This window comes from Acinonyx jubatus, chromosome B2 (assembly GCF_027475565.1).
Source record: "Acinonyx jubatus isolate Ajub_Pintada_27869175 chromosome B2, VMU_Ajub_asm_v1.0, whole genome shotgun sequence".
Taxonomy (NCBI): Eukaryota; Metazoa; Chordata; class Mammalia; order Carnivora; family Felidae; genus Acinonyx; species Acinonyx jubatus.
Window position 1 is genome coordinate 117054444 of NC_069385.1, and position 20711 is coordinate 117075154.

Sequence of the window (20711 nt, forward strand, 5' to 3'; positions counted from 1 at the left end):
CTGCACCAGTTTACATTCCCACCAATAGCACACAGGTTCTCTTTTCTCCATATCCAATGCTTGTGATCTCATCATTTTAATGACAGCCATTATAACAGGTGTGAGGTGATGCTCATTGTGGTTTTGATTTATATTTCTCTGATGATGTTGAGCATCCTTTCAGGTACCTGTTGGCCATTTGTATGTCATCTTTGAAAAAATGGTTTAAAATTTCCCTCCCCAACCCCTGAAAAAAATGTTTATTTAGTTCTGCCCATTTTAAAATCAGATCTTTTTCTTTCTTTTTTGTTTTGTTGTTGTTGTGGAGTTATATGAGTTCTCTGTATACTTGGGATATTACCCTTATCAGATGTATGATTTGCAAATGTTTTCTGTTATTTGGTAGGTTGTCTTTTTATGGTTTCCTTTGCTTGCAGCTTTTTAGTTTGATGTAATCCCACTTGTTTATTTTTGCTTTTGTTGCCTTTGCTTTTTTTTTTTTAAGGAGTTTTATGATTAAAAAAATATTTTTTAATGTTTATTTATTTTTGAGAGAGCATGCACGAGAGTGAGGAACAGGGGCAGAGGATCCGAAGTGCGCTCTGTGCAGACTGCAGAGAGCCCAATGTGGGGCTTGAACTCAACAACCCTGAGATCATGACTTGAGCCAAAATCGGATGCTCAACCAACTGAGCCACCCAGGCACCCTAGCTTTTTTTTTTTTTTTTAAGTAAAATCTGTCCCCAACGCGGGGCTCAAACTCACGACCCTGAGGTCAAGACTCACATGCTCTACTGACTGAGCCAGAGTGGCACCTCTGTTACCTTTGCTTTTGGTCTCAAATTAAAAAAATCATTGCCAAGACTGATGTTAAGCAGCTTATCTGCTGTGTGTTTTCTTTTAGGAATTTTCTGATTTCAGATCTCACGTTAAAGTCTTTAATTCATTTTGAGTTAATTTTTGTGTATAATGTAACACAGTGGTCCAGTTTCATTCTTTGGCATGTGGCTGTCCAGTTTAACCAAGAGTTGGACGTTTAACCAACTGAGCCACCCAGGTGACCCTCCCAGCACCATTTATTAAAGAGACTGTCCTTTCCCTGTTACATATTTTTGGCTTCTTTGTCATAAATTAATTGACCATAAATTCATGGTTTTATTTCTGGACACTCTGTTCTGTCCCATTGATCTATGTATGTTTGACACCAATACTGTTTTGATTACTGTAGTTTGGTAATGTGGTTTGGAACTGGAACTGGATGCCTCCAGCTTTGTTGTTTTTTTTTCTTTTATAAAAAAAATTTTTTTTTACATTTATTTAGTTTTGAGAGACAGAGAGAGACAGAGCACAAGTGGGGGAGGGGCAGAGAGAGAAGGAGATACAGACTCCAAAGCAGGCTTCAGGTTCTCAGCACAGAGCCCGATGTGGGGCTTGAACCTACAAACCGTGAGATCATGACCTGAGCCGAAGTCGGACACCTAACCACTGAGCCACCCAGGCGCCCCAGCCAGCTTTGTTCTTCTTAAGATTGCTTTGGCTATTAGGGTCTTCTGTGGTTTCCATACAAGTTTTAGGATTGATTCTTCTCTTTTTGTGAAAAATGTCATTCAAATTTGGGTAGGGATTGCATTCAGTTTGTAGATTGCTTTGGGTAGTATGGAGCATTTTAATAATATTAATTCTTTCATCCATCGTCATGGAATATCTGCCCATTTATTTGTGTCTTTGGTTTCTTTCATGAATGTCTTACAGTTTTCAGTGTACATATCTTTCACCCCCTTGGTTAAATTTATTCCTAAGTATTTTATTCTTTTTAATGTAATTGCAAATGGGATTTTCTTAATTTCTTTTTCTGATATTTCATTTTTATTGTATAGAAACGCAGTTGATTTTTTGAATATGGAATTTGTATCCTACAACTTCATGAAATTTATTAGTTCTAACTTTGGCAGAGTCTTTAAGGTTTGCTTACATATAAGACCATGTTATCTGTAAATAGTCACAGTTTTACTTTTTCTCTTCTGACTTGGATGCCTTTTCTTTTCTTTTCTTTTCCTTCCTTTTCCTTTATTTTCCTTTCTTTTCCTTCCTTCCTTTCTTCCTCCCTCCCTCCCTCCCTCCCTCCCTTCCTTCCTTCCTTCTTTCCTTCCTTCCTTCCTTCCTCTCTCTCTCTCTCTCTCTCTCTCTTTCTCTCTTTCTTTCTTTCACCTAATTGCTTTGGCTAGGGCTTCCAGTACTGTGTTGAATAAAAGTGGCAACAGTGGGCATCCTTGTTCTGTTCCTGATTTTGGAGGAAAAGCTTTCAGTTTTTCACCTTTGAGTATGATGTTAGTCTTGGGCTTGTCATATGTGGCCTTTATTATGTTGAGGCACATTCTCTTTTTACCCACTTTGATGAGAGTTTTTATTATGAATTGATGTTTAATTTTGTCAAAAGCTTTTTCTGTATCTACTGAGATGACAATATAATTTTCAGAATTAAAAAAAATTAAAAAAAATTTTTTAACGTTTATTTATTTTTGAGACAGAGGGAGACAGAACATGAACGGGGGAGGGTCAGAGAGAGAGAGGGAGACACAGAATCCGAAACAGGCTTCAGGCTCTGAGCTGTCAGCACAGAGCCCGATGCAGGGCTTGAACTCACGAACCGCGAGATCATGACCTAAGCCAAAGTTGGACGCTTAACTGACCGAGCCACCCAGGCACCCCAAAAGTTTTTTAATGTTTATTTATTTTTGACAGAGAGACAGAGCATGAGTGGGGGAGGGGCAGAGAGAGAGTGAGACACAGAATCCAAAGCAGGCTCCAGGCTCTGAGCTGTCAGCACAGAGCCCGACACGGGACTCGAACCCACAGACCGCGAGATCATGACCCAAGCCAAAGTCAGATGCTCAACTGACTGAGCCACCCGGGCGACCCAGAGATGATAATGTAATTTTTGTGTTTTATTTTGTTAGTGTAGTGTATTGTATTGATATGTGGAGGTCAAACTATCTTTACATCCTGGAATAAATCCCACTTGATTATGGTGTGTAAAATATTCAGTTCCTTTTTTTTTTTTTGAATGATTAGTCTCAGTATGATGCTTCAGTAATAATATTAAAAAATACTTTGTTGGGGCATCTGGGTGGCACAGTTGGTTAAGTGACCAAGTCTTGATCTTGGCTCTGGTCATGATCTCGCAGTACATGAGTTCAAGCCCTGCATCGGGCTCTGCGCTGATGGTGTAGAGCCTGCTTGGGATTCTGTCTCTCCTTCTCTCTGATCCTGCTTGTGCTCAATTTCTCAAAACAAATAAACTTTAAAAAGGTTTAAAAAAAACAAAAAAACTTTGTTGCATAAAACATAATAAGGTAGATTATTAACATCTACAAATCTAAGGGTCAGATGGCTCCCATCTTCCATATTTTTGTTTCTTACTACAGTTTCATCCAGTTTGCTTGGAGTAGACTCCTCCCTTTCATGAATCCGACAACTCACTGATATGGTCAGTTTCATCATTTTCAGCATCTTTAGACATGGATGGTGCAATTGTGGGTTGAGAAATCAAGTCTCCTAATCTTCCTTTTTTAAAGAAATAGTCTATCCTTAAACATAAAAAAGTTATAGACACATTTTCTTTTATTTGAGAATAAAATATTGTTAAAGTAATAAAATGGTAAAGTAACGGTTTTAGATACAATTTAAAAATTTAGAAAAATTTAAAAATTTGAAATATACTATTGCCAAACTAGACTACAGAATGTATTCTTTGTGTTTTTGTGTAGGCATAAGCAAAGCTTCAGAATTTGGATTAATGATATGTGTAGGGCAATATTCAGGTTGTAGGAATTTATAGCAGGTGTAAATGACTGGTAAGAGCACAGAACGATCAAACTGAGTTAATCTCTGAGAAGCATATTTGTATCCTAAACCTGTTATCTTAGAAAATTCTAGATAACAAGACTATACAAGTACACATTCCATTAACGGTCGGAGTGATGACATTGTTACTTGTCACGTAGCCTCTGGAAAACTCCACTGTACACACATGAGAGAATAAGAGTGCAAAGGGCAGACAATATCTTAGTATTAATATGAAAATAGTATTGGCCCCTCAGGGACCTGTGCCCCCCTCCCCCCAAAGGAGGTTTTGAGAACCTCTTTTTCTGAGTGATTCTTAACTGCAGCCTAATGTGAAATTTTGGTGGGAGGAAGGGCATTGTTATTAGTCAAGTGCTTTTTTGTGCCAGACACTGTTAGGAATTTTATTAGATACAATCTCATTCAGTCAAGGTCTTTGGAATGGTGGCAGTGGAGGTCATATGAAGTCACAATTGGGTTATTCTTGAAGGTGGGATTTTGTTGACTGGTTGAGTGTAAGATGTGAGTAGGGTCAAGGGGGGCCTTAAGGTTTTTGACCAGAGTATCTGGAAGGGTAGAGCTGCCATTTCCCTGGAATGGAGTAAACGACTGAAGGAGCAGGTTTGGGATGGGGAAAAGATTAGCTATATATAGAAAATGGCATTCAGGGGAGAGGAATGGGCTGGAGGTATAAATTTGAAAGTTGTCAGCCTATCAGTGGTATTTTAAGCCGCAATCCTGGACAGAATCACAAAGAAAATGAGTAGGTATAGAAGAGAAGACACTTTGAGGACTAAGCCCTTCAACACTGCATGATTTAGAGGCTGAGGAGATAAGGAAAGAGTAGCAAGCAAGGGAGCAAGGAAATCGGAAGAGTATGTGTTCTGGAAGCCAAGGAAAAGTTGATTCAGCGCAGAGTGAGAATGTCGTCATGACAAGGGCTACTGATGGGTCAAGTGGATGAAGACTGAATTGGCCATTGGATTGAGCAACAAGAAGGTAATTGGTGACTTTGATAAGGGGGAAAAATTCTGTTTGCAGTGGATTCAGGAGTGAGTGGGAAAAGAATATAGATCAGTAGTTACAGACAATTTTACTGAATAATTTTGCTATAAAGGAGAGCAGTAGTTAGAAGGGGGATATGGGGTCAAGAGAGGGTTTTGTTTTTTCTTGAGGGAGAAATACAGCATGTTTGATGCTTTGGTAGAGAGGTAAAGTCGTTATGCAGAAGAGAGGGGGAGAGTTGCTGGAGCAATGTTTTTAAGTGGGGCATAGAAAACCACTGGGTTGGTTTCCACTTGGAGCACAGATAGTGCCTCTGTGGTACTAAGAGGAGAGACCCGGTTTATGGGCTTGGGTGCAGTAAGGTAGGGAGATGTAGAGATGGAAACATGTGGATATTCTTTTCAGATTGCATCTCCATTTTCAGCAAAACAAAACCAAGAGAGCGAGGGTGGAGCAATTAAGGGCAACGTGCCGCGTCAGGTATAGCTGTGAAATGGCAAAGAAGCCACAAAAGGACAGCGTAGGGTAATGTGATATAACCAGAAGTTAGGCCGCTTGTGAATTTCACATCTGATTACCTCATGCGAATTCTAGGATTATCTGTGACAGAGCTTCCATTTTGGCTCCATATTCTCACTGAGTGAGACGTACTTACATTTTTTTAATTTTATTTAAATTTTTGCATCTTACCTTTCGTATCAAGGAGTATTTTTAAATGTACTGCCTGATTAGTGTTTGATATCTTAATATTTGTGTTCAAACAATTAGCTTTTGCAGTCATGTTGTACCTTAGAATTATCCTTGTTTTAATGGTCGTGTTATACTTCACCGTTCTTGTAAATAATATAGAAAGGTGTCAGAAAACTTTATTAACTGGAAAGCAAAAGGGTAAAAACAGCTGATTACATCAAGTCTGTTTTATAGGCTACTAGCACTAATAAAAGCAGCAGGCATTAGTTATGGAAAATGTGTTTTTGAACTTCGATACATGATGCAGATCTGTAAAACCAATGGCCAGTTGCTTTCTAGTGAAGGAAGAAAAGCAAACAAACCCATAGATCACAGTTTTGTCAAGTCACCCATGTCTAGAACTGCTTAAGGACTTTGCCCAGAGTGGTCTGTTACACATTTGAAATTATGTTGCTTAATATTTACTCTTTTGTGTGAAGCTCAAATTCATTTTCATTATTGAAGTTATATCATCATAGCCTTCAAACAGTTACCTTTAGGAGAAGCAACAAAACAAAACCAACCCTCCATCATTCAGGCTTTTGCAGCTTTTCCTCTGCTCTTGATCTTTAGCGTGTCATACATATATGGTCATTTTTTTTTTTTGTATTTGCGATGTTGTAAACTGGTATTTGATGTGCAGGTTTGAAAAGACAAAGGTGATTAGCTGGTTTCTCACTCGCTTTGTTGCTATGTCGCTAAGTCCAGGACTTACGGAACTTGTTTTGGTGGTGGGTCACCTCTTACTGGTAGCACAACCCTTCTGAAATGGTCAGGCTGATCAGCTGTCACATTTCTTTCCCTTCAGGTCACATCTCTTGGCATTGCTGTAGGTTGAGTTTCAGTGCCCTTAACGTGTTTCTTTTGCATCCTGGATTAATGGTACAGGGGCTTCTTGAGAATGATCATTGCCTTGGTTGTGTACAGGAGGAGGACAGCCTATTCTGCAGAATTGGCACTATATTGTGGACTGACAGTAATCCTGAAGATTGCCGGGTATATAGCTTAGACTTCACTGGAAAAATTACATATACAGGCAAAGCTTTTCATTGTGAGTATGGAAGAACTGGAAGCTGTCACCTAATTCCACCTGTAGGCAATATGCTGAAAGATAAAGCAGTAGAAGACTGCTAAAAAAATTCTATACATGGGGCGCCTGGCTGGCTCATTCGGTAGAGCATGTGACTCTTGATCTCAGGGTCATGAGTTCCAGCCCCACGTTGGGCATAGAGCCAATTAAAAAAAAAAAAAAAGTTCTATACACATTTTAAGAAATTGGCAGGCAAGCTGTACAGTGAATGTGATATCAAGTTATTTGGTTCTGTGCAACGATAGGTATCAACAAACCTTCTTAAGGGCCCTGATACTGGAAGCTGGCTAAACACACTGAATGGCTGATTTAAACATTTGGTCAGCGCCACCTAGGAACACTAGTGCTGTGGTCGGTGCTCCATAGGAGCATATGATTAATTGGCAATATAGGGTTATCGCTTTAAGTCTTCTAGTAACCACCAGATAAACAGCCATACCTCCTTTTTTGTTTTTTATTTAAAAATTTTTAATTGTGATAAAATACACACAATGAAGTTTATCACTATTTTGTGCAGAGTTCCATAGTACTAAGTACACTTACATTGTCAAAGTTTACATTTACAAAGTCCAGAACTTTCTCATCTTCCCAAATGGAAACTATATTCATCAAATAATTTTCTATCTGCCCTTCTTCCTCCAGGAACCAGCATTTTACTTTATTTCTGAGTTTGATTGCCCTAGGTATCTCATATAAGTGGAATTATACAGTATTTATCTTTTTGTGACTGGTTTATCTCATTTAGCACAGTGTCTTCCAAGTTTCATCCGTGTTGTAGCATGTGTCAGAATTTCCTTTTTATTTATTTATTTTTTTAAGTTTATGTATTTTTGAGAGAGAGACAGAGCACGAGCAGGGGAGGGGCAGAGAGAGAGAGGGAGACAAATTTTCTGACACCAAAAACAGCCATACTTCTTAAAGAGAAAAACAGAAGAGGGATTACTTAGTGGCCTGGTATATATAACCAACTCAACCTCCAGTAAACACCAGAATGGGACTAATGTTACCAGGGGGAATTAGTGAAATACAAGGGCAAACATTTGACCCCAGTGATAATCAGGAAATAAATACTGTAATAGGCTGTCAAGTCTTTCCTTAAAGATAGTCTCCCACTGTCTGAAATTGAAATGCAGCCTTTCCTGCGGGTAGAGAATGGTCTAGTTTTCAGGTCTGCCCTTTAGCTCTGGTTTTATAATAGCAAATAATAAAGCAGTCTTTTCTTTTTTTTTTTTTTCCAGTTTATTTTTTGAGAGAGAGAGCGAGAGCATGCAAGCAGGGGAGGGACAGACAGAGAGGGAGAGAGAGAGAATTCCATGCAGTCTCCATACCATCAGTGCAGAACCTGATGTGGGGCTTGGACTCCTTAACCATGAGATCATGACCTGAGCTGAAGTTGGACACATAAGCTGCCTGAGCCACTCAGGCACCCCAATAATAAAGCAGTCTTAAGAACCCTCCTTATTAGATTAGGAAAGAATTTCTGTTAAACCTTTTTACTGAAAATTTCTTAGCAAAAAAATTTCTAAAAATGAATGAAAATCTTTTAATGCCCTTATTCAGGTTTCGAGTAGTCTTATTCTTACAAGTTTAGCAGTTGCTTAACGTTTATGAAGAGAGGTTACCCCACATTTTTACAAAGGAATTTAAAGTTTGCTTACTCCCTTGCTCTGCATTGGGGCCAATTTTGTGTTTTTAAACAAAAAATATGTAGAATCTTTTTTATTTTTTTAAGCAGAACCTTCTTAATTCAGACTCATTTTCCAGTAATTGCGAGTTAATAGTCTGGACTACATACAGGCATATCTCATTCTGTGCGTTGTAGATACTATGCTTTTTACAAATTGGAAGTTTGTGGCAACCCTGCATCAAGCAGGTGTGATTGGTTTATTTTTCCAATAGCATTTGCTGACTTTGTGTTTGTCGCATTTTGAAAATTCTTGCAATATTTCAAACTTTTCCATTATTATATTTGTTAGTGTAACCTGCGATCAGAGATTACAACTTGCTGAAATGAAAGCTCAAATGACAGTTAACATTTTTGGCACTAAAGTATTTTAAAATTAAGATATGTACTTTGTTTTTTGAGACACAATGCTATTGCACACAGAATGGACTACAGTATAACATATACATAGCTTTTATATACACTGGGAAACCAAAAAACTCGTTTGACTCACTTCACGGAGATATTCACTTTATTTCGGTGGCCTTTGGAAACCAAACCCTTAATATCTTGGAGATATGCCTATACTATGGAGCTTTCTTTCTTTCTTTCTTTTTTTTTTTAATTTTTTTTAAACATTTATTTATTTTTTGAGAGACAAAGACAGAGCATGAGCGGGGAGGGGACAGAGAGAGAAGGAGTCACAGATTCCGAAGCAGACTCCAGGCTCTGAGCTGTCAGCACAGACCCCAATGCGGGGCTTGAACTCACAAACCCCAAGATCATGACCTGAGCCAAAGCCAGACTCTTAACCGACTGAGCCACCCAGGCACCCCCTGTGGAGCTTTCTTGATTGATAGATACATATATACATAGGGTTCAAGTATTTCCTACTGAGTGAAGGGCCCTACCAGCTAGCTGTAATTGACAAGAAGAGTAATTAGTAGTTAACATGGATTATTTCCATATGAGCAAGTGCTTGAGGGTGCTTAAATTGTTTTTGGACTTTACTGTCAGTTTACTTAGCAGGTCATAGGTAGAATAAAAGTTAAATGTGTAAGCAGCTCCTCAGTTATAAATTTGGATTAATGGTGGCTGAATTAATTGGTGAAGTCTTTTCCACATACTTGATGCAGTCTTTATTTAAAAGATATTTTGATAAATTTAGTCTCTTGGCTGGCCATAAAATTATTTCTTAGGGTCCTAATAGCACTGTAGTTCTAAGAAATATTGAAATTAATGTTCAAGATGTCACTGTCCAGATACATGAGTTGTTACCCTAAATGTTCACACGTTAAAATAATCAGAATTATTTAAATCTCATTTCTGCCTGTCACCCAGGTGTTTTGATAAAATAAAAAGACAGACCCATTTAATGTTAGAGTTTCCCACATGAATTATACAATTTAAATGGCACTGTGACGATGCCTGGAATATATTACAGAAGGACTGTCTGTGGTGATCACGAAGGAAGCAGAATGGTGAAGTCCTGGGGCCTCTGTTGAAGCATTCCTAATAGAAAGCTGCTTGCCAGCCATCTGGAGCAGGACATGAAGGGAAGTTCCTGGGGTCTGAGAGAGAATTCATCGCCATGTGTCCTCTATTCCTTTGATCTTGATTTTGGGGAAGGAGGAGAAGCAACTATAAAAAGAGTGAAAAGAGACCGGGTTGTGGGTTTGTGTGGTTATTTTTGGTGGGTAATCATGATACTTCCATGATGGGAATGCTAAGGACTCCAATATCCCCAAAGAAAGACACTACTGAGGGAATAAATAAGAATGATTCCTCTGTGCCACTTGAAAACGGAGACCAAAATGGCAAATAGTTTTCAAAACTTTAGAATGTGTTTTGTTACAGGGAGTTTGAAAGCAGTTCCATTGATAGTCTTAGATAGTAAAATAGATCATTCAGCAGCTACTCTGCTGAGTAGCTCTCTTCCAAGTCCTGGGCTAGATGCTTGGTATTCACCGATAAGCAAAAACATGGACTCTGCTCTTATGAACTTTAGAGTTGTCACACTCAGAAATGTTTGATCACAAACTAAAGTGACATTGTCTGGGAAAAGAACACCAGTCAAGTGAGTGCATTTGACAGAAAACCTTGATGTGGACGTGGTGGGCAGGGGTGTATTGGGGAAAGCCGCCCTGGTCTCTGAAGAATGAGTAGGAGTTGAGTAAGCATTGGGAAGGGCATTCCAGATTGATGGAACAGCATGTGCAAATACTTTGTATCAAGCAGGAGTGCAGTGTTTAAAGAATTGAAATTAGGCCAGTGGTGCAGAGGTGCGGAGCACAAACATGAAGTGGGGCCAGACCGTAGAGGTCCTTGTCAGCCATAGTCTTTGGCCTTAGGTCTTTGTTTCTTTGTTGTTATTTACTTTCTAACTTTTTTTTTTATTCTTGTGGAAAATCTCAGACATACACAGAAGAGAGGCTAGTATTAATACACTCATCTAGCTTTCATCGGTACTTGGCCAATCTTGTCTCATTTCTGTTTTCACCCATCTAATCACAGTTGTGATTCTGAAAGTAATGGGAGGCATTGCTTTGAAGAGTTTTAATAAAAGCAGGGATGAGTAGGATATTTGACCAGATTTTTGTTTTGAAAGATAATTCGGGCTGCAGGGTAGGGAATAGATGAGAGAGGGAAGAGCACACATACTGGCGGACAGTTGGGTAGTTTACTGTAGTGGTCCTGTCAAGTACATACCTTGAATCAGGTTAGCTGCTGTGGAGCTAGGAGAATGGACAGATTTCCGAGGTGTAGAGGGGAAGATCCCCTGGACTTGGGAACAGGTTGGCTACAAGGGATAAAGGAGAGGGAGAAGGTGACCCCTTGGTTTCTGACTTGAACCTGGGATGGTTGAAAGATCCTGAACTTAAAGGATAGTTGTGTGCAGACCAAGTGCAGGAGGAAAGAAGGCAACCAGTTTTGCCATCTCCCCTCCCCACACTTCCCAAACTCTGCCTTTCTCCAGGTTGCATGACAGCTTGGCTTCTCACACTAAGACCAAAGAACCAAGCTGATTTGAACTGTGCGCTTTTTTTAAATTATATTTTTAATGTTTTTATTTATTTTTGAAGGACAGAGAGAGAGAGAGAGAGAGAGCGCGAGCGAGCATGAGCGGGGGAGGAGCAGAGAGAGAGGGAGACACAGAATCCGAAGCAAGCTCCAGGCCCTAAGCTGTCAGCACAGAGCCCGACGCGGGGCTCGAACTCACGAACTGCGAGATCATGACCTGAGCCAAAGTCGGACGCTCAACTGACTGAGCCACCCAGGCGCCCCATGAACTGTGCACTTTAAAAAAAAAATTTTTTTTTAAGTTCATTTATTGTGAGAGAGCATGTGCGCACATGTGCAGGGGAGGGGCAGAGAGAGAGGAGAATCCCAAGCAGGCTCTGTACTCTCACACAGAGCCCGACATGGGGCTCGATCTCACAAACCGTGAGATCATGACCTGAGCCAAAATCAAAAATCAGACACTCAACCGACTGAACCACCTAGGTGCCCCTGAACTGTTTGCTTTTAATATTTCTCTGGAGCAAAAAACATGGTCCTGTTTGGGTTCAAAGAACATCCTGGAGCTGTCTCATAGAATGGTGCCATGAAGGCAGCAAAACCAAGCTTAGGGCAGGTTTAAACTGTCAGAAATATTCTATGAGTAATCTGTTTAGATTTTGAGTGTTTGCCGTGTTCGTTCAGGAGTCACCAATTCTTAAAAATAAACCAGAAAAAAAGTAAGACTTTTTAAATATTATGTTTCAGGTCCTTATTTAGGTTAATAGATTTATAATAAACTTCCTCTAGGAAATCTCAGATTTGTTTCCAGGATTTTGAGTAGTATGTATTGTAGCACAGGTGCAAGCGTTAGTCATTCCAGGAAGAGGTCAGGGTTAGAGTTCCCGTCTTCAGAGTCCATACCAGCTAGCTGCCTGATAATTCCATGAGGTTCCTTAGAAGACCATCTGGGCACCTGTTCAGCTCATTGCTAGCTGTAATCTTCTGTAGGGATTCTTAAAAATCTTTTCACCATTCTGAGGTGGCATGTGATAAATGATGTGAAGTAATTAAGATGAATCCCTTTAGATCAGTCTGTTGGTTTTTTTCTGAGAGGTCTTGCCTGGCCCTCTTTCATGTAGCATTCCATCCACATCACACACTATCACATCATGCTCTTTCTTCTCCCTAGCACCTGTGACCGTCTGAAGTCCCCTTATTTATCTGTGACGTGACTCCCTGCCTTAACAGTGGACTCCACAAGAGCCGCAGTCTCCTGTCACTTTCATCTGTGTATCCCCAGTGCCCAGACAAGAAAGAGCCTCATGCATATACATCCTCAAGAGATAATTTTTGGATGAATAAATGAATGTTAAAATCTAAATATATTTCTACATTTTCCTCATTTACCAGATAATTCACATTGCTCAATTTAGTTTAATCATGTAGGAAAAGTGTGATTTCTCAACAAAGAAATTATTTGGTACCTAATACATGTTGAAATGTACATTGAAATGTAACTGTGCATTATGGTTTTACAGAATAGACAAAAGTTGCTTTTATGTTAGGACGTTTGGATTTTTTACCTTTGAATCTTAAAAAACTACTGGTTTATTTCATATTTTAAGAATAATTTTATTTCTAAATGATGAAAGAGAAGAGATTTCAGGATGCTTTTTGGAAGAATCTTTCAGTAAGCAACATGGAAGGTATGAATAACCTTTAATTCCCACTAAGAAAATTCCAGATGCACATATTCATCATTCTGTTTTTTCTTTTGCTATTAGTTTTGAAGTGTGGGAACATACTCCTGTTATATATTAGAGATTTTGCCCAGTTGAGTACAATTTGCACATCTGATAGATATTGTGGTGAAAGAAATTCATTCTTTCTGTATTCTATATTCAACTGATGGCCTGTTATAGGTTGTGACATGTGTTGAGCCTCAAAGGATGGATAGAATTTACATATAGATTTCTGTTGTTTGGATTTAGAAACTGTCCTTAGCAGTTTATTTAGAAATTATTAGTAAAAATACAAGTATTTTAAAATTTATTTATTTTTATTTTACTTTTATTTTTTTATTTTGAGAGAAAAAGTGGGCGGGGGGAGGGGCAGAGGAAAAGAGAGAGAGAATCCCAAGCAGGCTCCGTGCTCAGTGCAGAGCCCGATGTGGGGGCTCCATCTCACGACCCTGGGATCATGACCTGAGCAGCAATCAGGAGTTGGCTGCTCAATTGACTAAGCCACCCAGGTGCCCCCGAAATACAAGAATTTTAAAATACAAGTACTTATTTTTTATTTACTATTTAAAATTTTTTTTATTCAAGTATAGTTTACATAGTGTTACATTAGTTTCAGGTATACGGTATGATTCAGAAATTCTATACATTATTCACTGCTCATCATGATTAGTGTACTCCTAATCCCCATTATCTATTTTACTCCTCTCCCCACCTACCTCCCCTCTGGCAACCACCAATTCTCTGTATTTAAGAGTTGTTTTGTCTTGTTTAATTTGTTTCTTAAATTCCACGTATGAGTGAAATCGTATGCTATTTGTCTTTATCTGACTTATGCCACTTAGCGTTGTACCCTCTAGATCCATCCATGGTATTGCAAATGGCAAGATTTCATTCATTTTTATGACTGAGTAACATTCTGTTGTATATATATGTCTTCTTTATCCATTCATCTGTGGATGGTCACTTGAATTGCTCCCATGTCTTGGTTATTGTAAATAATGCTGCAATAACATCGGGATGCACATATCTTTCCAAATGAGTGTTTTCATTTTTGGGGGGTAAATACCTGGTAGTGGAATTACTGGACCATATGGTAATTCTATTTTTTAATTTTTTGAGAAACCTCCATACTGTTTTCCACAGTGGCTGCACCAGTTTGGATTCCCACCAGCAATTTCATGAGGGTTCCTTTTTCTCCACGTCTTTGCCAACACTTGTTTCTTGTGTTTTTGATTTTAGCCACTCCGACAGGTGTGAGATGATAGCTCTTTGTGGTTTTGATTTGTATTTCCCCAGGAGCGCCTGGGTGGCGCAGTCGGTTAAGCGTCCGACTTCAGCCAGGTCACGATCTCGCGGTCCGTGGGTTCGAGCCCCGCGTCGGGCTCTGGGCTGATGGCTCAGAGCCTGGAGCCTGTTTCTGATTCTGTGTCTCCCTCTCTCTCTGCCCCTCCCCCGTTCATGCTCTGTCTCTCTCTGTCCCAAAAATAAATAAACGTTGATTTGTATTTCCCTGATGATGAGTGATGTTGAGCAGCTTTTCATGTTTCTGTTAGCCATCTTTATGTACTTCTTTGGAGAAATGTCTGTTCAAGCCCTCTGCCCATTTTTAAATTGGATTATTTTGGGTTTTTGGGTGTTGAATTCTACAAGTGTTTTATGTATTTTGGATATTAACCCCTCATCAGACATACCATTTGCAAATATCTTCTCCCATTCGGTAGGTTGCCTTTCTGTTGATGGTTTCCTTTGCTATGCAAACAAGTCCTAATTAAAACAAAAAATGTTTTTTTTAATGTTTTATTTATTCTTGAGAGAGAGACAGAGCACAAGCAGGGGAGGAGCAGAGCGAGAGAGGGACACAGAATCTGAAGTGGGCTCCAGGCTCTGAGTCGTCAGCACAGAGCCCAATGCGGGGCTTGAACTCACAGACCGTGAGATCATGACCTGAGCTGAAGTTGGATGCTCAACCGACTGAGCCACCCAGGCACCCCAAGTCCTAATTTTTCTAAAAGCTTCTAAAGAAGGGATGCACAGGTTGAACTGCTGTTGGAAATATTGGAAATGATGCAGGAGCTTTTTTAGTGCTAGAGAACAAAGGGACTGAGCTTCTAAATGAGAGCATATAAATTTAGTTATATTTGCAATGATTGACAATAAGGGCAGCTTAAGAACTATTACTGTTTCCTCTGTCAGCCTTCATTTTCTGACTTTTTAAAATCTTCTAAAATATGTCTTTTGATTCTTGATGTCCAAAGTAGATTAAAAACAGCCTTTGTGACATAATAATTTGACAACAGCGGAAAATACCACCTGAGAATTTTGTGACCTAAGGCAATTTGTGGTCAAGCATAGTTTTACTTGAAAGCTTGACTCAATCTGGTTAGTTAGCAATAGCTTCCTTTTTTAGCCTCCCAAGGATGAAGCCAGGAACAGATACTGGGGGACAACTAGGAGTCATCTTTGCCACATTTCTCTTCTTTCCCTTCCTGCTTTCCTTAGGCTGCCCCACCATCATACCCACCTGCAAATCAGATGTGGAACATAGAGGTTCCTTTTGACTGGAGGCAGGGGTGCAGGGGAGAAGGTGTATGGTGGGGGTGAACACTGTCAGGGTGGCTTTACAAGGTTACAGGACAATGGCATAGTCGGTGCTGGGCTTTGAACTTGTAATTATTTCCATGGTGAAGACGGTTGTGGGGAGAGGAATAATTTTTCTGGCATTTCAAAAGACTGGTAGCTAAACTAATTTTGAACTGGGCATATGAATGCGCAATCACTAAAAATATGTGCTGATCAGAATTCTCACCTAGCTGTGTTTAATACATCTATTTTGGGCCCTCTTTTCCCACTGCCAAGACTCCCTAATCTCCCATGACTGCTGAGTTTGCTTCTTACCCTTAAATGACAAGCCTGCTTCTCTTACTCCCCCCCCCTTTTTTTTTTTTACTGTTTATTTCTTTTTGAGAGAGAGAGAGGGACAGAGTGCAAGTGGGGCAGAGAGAGGAGAGGAGAGGGAGACACAGAATCCGAAGCAGGCTCCAGGCTCTGAGCTGTCAGCACAGAGCTTGACGTGGGGCTCAAACTCACAAATTGTGAGATCATGACCTGATCTGAAGTCAGATGCTTAATGGACTGAGCCACCCAGGCGCCCCTTCTTTTACTCCTTTTAATGGGCAAGGATAAAAATTGAGTTTTCAGTGTTGTGGGTGGATGAGGAGTTAAGTCTGCTGTTGTGTTTTTATTTCTCTTTGGTTATTTCCAACTTTTGCTGATCTGTCTTATATAGCTGCCTTCCTCTAGTGGAAATGATGAAATACCAGTACGTGTTAACTTGTAAAAGGACCCAAGTAACCCTTTATCCTTGTTGAGGTGAGCATGGGCATCTGGAGGACTCCCAGGCTATGCAAGCTTAGAACAGAACAAACCTTGGTGTGGCTGCTAGCACGTAATGTAGCCACACAGTTCCTACACCAGCTATGAACATCTGTCAGCTTTTGGTTCCTTAGAAAAATGGAGAGGAGGATGATATTCTTGCTGGGTTGAGTATTCCGATGAATCATTATCATATACTAAGCATGTTTTGCGAATTGGCACCATGTGCTATAGAACTGAAGCTACAAGTGTAATTTGCTCTTCATACAGATGCAGACTCCCAGGATTCTCGTTAGCTAATGGTGGCCAGTGCTGCAGCATTCAGATGGAGTCAGTGTGGTGGAAAGAACGTGGTTTTAGGGTCAGGCCTGTAGTTCAGGGCTGAGTTACCCTCCTAAAACCACAGTTTCTTCAAGTGTAAAATAGAAATACATCCACTAACAGCATCTAATTCCCAGGGTTATTATGAGAATTACGTTAGATTATATTTACATGCATAGCATTTAGGACATTTCAATTGCTTGTAGATACATTAGTTACAACTGTTACTAATAATTCTATGAATTTAGGTTGAGCCTTTACCGAACCTTTAAAGTAATCCAGCAATTGTGTTTTAAAACAAATCCAGTACCTTTAAAACACATTTTAATACTCTTTTTAAGATTTTATTTTTAAGTAGTCTCTACACCCAATGTGGGGCTCAGACTTAAACCCTGAGATCAAGAGTCCCATGTTCTACAGACTGAGCCAGGCAGGTGCCTCTTAATACTTTTTATTTTTTTATTTTTTTAATGTTTATTTATTTTTGAGGGAGAGAGAGAGAGAGATGAGTGTGAGCGGGGGTGTGGGGGACAGAGAGAGACACACACACAGAATCTGAAGCAGGCTCCAGGCTGTCAGCACAGGGCCCGACACGGGGCTCGAACTCACAAGCTGTGAGATCATGACCTGAGTCGAAGTCGGACGTTCAACCGACTGAACCACCCAAGAGCCCCCGCCCCTTAATACTTCTTAATAGACTTTATTTTCTAGAACAGTTTTTGGTTCACAAAAAAAATTGAGTGGCAAGTGTAGAAAGTGCCCATGTACCCTCTTACTTCACACACTTAACACCTTCCCTACTGTCAACATCCCCCACCAGAGTGTCACATGTGTTACAGTCACTGAGCCTACATGGCTATATCATTATCATCCCAAAGCCATACTTTATATTAGTGTTCACTCTTGGTGTTGTACATTCGGTGGATTTTGACCAATATATAATGACATGTATCACCGTTATAGTATCGTATAGAATAGTTTCACTGCCCTAAAAATCTCTGCTTTTCCTGTTCATCCTTCCCTGGCTCCACTCCCTGGCAACTGTTCATCTTTTTACTGTCCCCATAGTTTTGCCTTTTCCAGTATGTCATGCAATTGGAATCATACACTATGTAGCCTTTTCAGGTCGTCTTCATTCACTTAGTAATATGTTTTTAAGGTTCCTTCATGAACTTTTCATGGTTTTGATAGCTCCTTTCTTTTTAACGCTGAATAATACTCCATTGTCTGGATGTACCACAGTTTATTTATCTATTCACCTGTTGAAGGACACCTTGATTGCTTCCAAGTTTTGGTGATCCTGAATAAAGCTGTTGTAAATGTTTGTGTGCAGGCGTTTGTGTGGTCATGTTTTCAATTCCTTTGGGTGAATATAACGGAGCATGACTGCTGAATTGTATGGTAAGAATATGTTTAATTTTGTAAGAGACTGCCAGATTGTCTTCCAAAGTGCTCATACCATTTTGCATTCCCACCAACAGCAGTTCCTCTCACTCCATGTCTTCCCCAGCATAGCATTTAGTGTCAGTATTTATTGTGACACCATATGGATTGTGGCCATTCTCAGAAGTGTGTACTGGGTATCTTATTGTTTTAACTTACACTTTCCTAGTGACATATGGGGTTGAGCATCTTTTCATATGTTTATTTGTCCTCTGTATAGCTTCTTTGGTGAGGTGTCTGTTCAGGTCTTATACCCAATTTTTTTTAAGTTGTTTTTTTCTTTTTTTTTTTTTTAAGATTTTAAGTAATCTATACACTCAATTGTGGGGCTCGAATTTACAACCCTGAGATCAAAAGTCGCATGCTCCACTGACAAAGCCAGCCAGGTGCCCCTCTTTTAACCATTTTATTTTTTATTAAAAAAATTTTTTTTTAATTTTTATTTATTTTTGAGAGAGAGAGACAGAGTGTGAGCAGGGGAGGGGCAGAGAGAGAGGGAGACACAGAATCCGAAGCAGGCTCCAGGCTCTGAGCTGTCAGCACAGAGCCTGACACAGGGCTTGAACTCAATGAACTGTGAGATCATGACCTGAGCCGAAGTTGGATGCTTAACTGAGCCACCCAGGTGCCCCCCTTTGACCCATTTTTAAATCAGTTACTTATTTTCTTCTTGTGAGTTCTAAGAATTCTTTTGGATGAGTCCTTTACAAGATATGGCTTTTTTTTGTTTTTTAATGCTTGTTTTTTAGAGAGACAGAGCCCGAACAGGTAGGGGCAGGGCGAGAGGGAAACACAGAATCTGAAGCAGGCTCCAGGCTCTGAGCTATCAGCACAGAGCCCAATGCAGGGCTCGAACTCACGAACTGAAAGATCATGACCTGAGCCAAAGTTGGATGCTCAACCGACTGAGCCACCCAGTTGCCCCTCAGATACGACTTTTGTAAATGTTTTCTCCTAGTCTGTGACTTGTTTTCTCATTCTCTTGATATCTAATACATTTTTACTTATTTTCTGGGAGAAAAAGTCTACTTATTTGAGTTTTCTGTGGGGTGGGGGGAAGAGGAGGAAATAGGAGTTTAATATTTCCCATTCCTGCTTATCACTATTCTACTTTCCTTCAGTATTTAAGTAATTATTAGGACATTCTTAGAACTAGGTTTTACACTTTCCACCCACTAGGATAGCTGTAATTTTAAACATGGGAAATAACAAGTTAGGATGTGGAGAAATTGGAAGCCTTGTACACTGCTGGTGGAAATTTAGAGTGGGTCAGTTGTGGAAACAGTTTGATGGTTCCTGAAAAAGTCAAACATTAAGGAATTATGTTTGACTTAGCAATTCCATTCCTAGGTATGTACCTAAAAGAACTGAAAACAGGTACTCAAATATTTGTACATAAATGTTTAGCACTATTCATGATAGCTGAAGGTGAAAACAGTCAGACGTTTATCAGTGAATGAATAAACAAATTGTAATGTGTATGTATAATGAGCTAATATTACCCATAAAAAAGAATGAAGTACTGCTACATGCTAATGCATTGCAGATGAACCTCAGAAACATGCTAAGTGAAAGAAGCCAGACCTCTTGTCACATTGATTCCATTTACATAAAATATGCAGATAGGTAAATCTGTAGATGCAGATAGCAAGATTGATGGTTACCAGAGGCTGGAGGTCTGAGGTCCTGGATGAGGAGTAACTGCTTAATGGGTATGAGGTTTTATTTTGCGGTGATAAAAGTGTTTTGGGATTAGATAGAGGTGGTGGTTTTATGACATTGTGAATGTGTTAAATGTCACTGACCTGTTTACTCTGAAATGGTTAATTTTAGGGGCACCTGGCTGACTCAGTTGAAGAGCATGCAACTCTTGATCCTAAGGGTTGTGAGTTCGAGCCCCATGTTGGGTGTAGAGATTATTTAAATAACTTAATAAAAACCAAAAAAAAAAAAAGGTTAATTTCAAGTTATGTGTATTTCACCTTTTTTTAAAAGGCTACTTTTAAGATTATAGTAATTTTTAAGAAGTATTCTCTTAAAAGTTTTCCTTTTAGAGTGGTCTGTTATTAAATGGCAATTGATAATTTAATATGATTTCATGGATAAAAAGGCTTTGTTTTCTACATACTTCATTGGGTGGGTGTTGTTGAGGGTATTTCATTCTCCACATGCTTTGAAGTATAATTGAGAGATAAATTTAGGGTCAAATTGTTACAGTAAAAGTTTTAGAGGCACTACCAAAATGTGGCCAAATTAATTGTTCAAGAATGATGCCTTTCCAGAGTAGAGCAGAGTAATTTTTGTTTTGGCCTCTTAATGGTTGAAAAAAGGAATGTCAAAAGTAATTTATAATTTTGGTTTTCTTTAAGAAAAAGATTTGTGAGAGTTTGCATTAAAAATATATGAAACAGATCAGCTAAAAGTTTTAAAAGATCAGTAGAAGAGATATTGCAAGAATGGGCAGTTGTCCACTAAATCTAGCTCTCTTATGGGTTAGCTAAAAAGAAAGAGGAAAATGTGATGG

At 39.4% G+C, this 20711-nt stretch overlaps 1 protein-coding gene across 1 annotated transcript in view; it reads left to right on the plus strand.

Moving 5' to 3' along the window:
* Positions 1–20711, plus strand: part of NUDT3 (nudix hydrolase 3) — a 125314-nt gene that overhangs the window by 21827 nt on the left and 82776 nt on the right. The window lies entirely within an intron of this gene.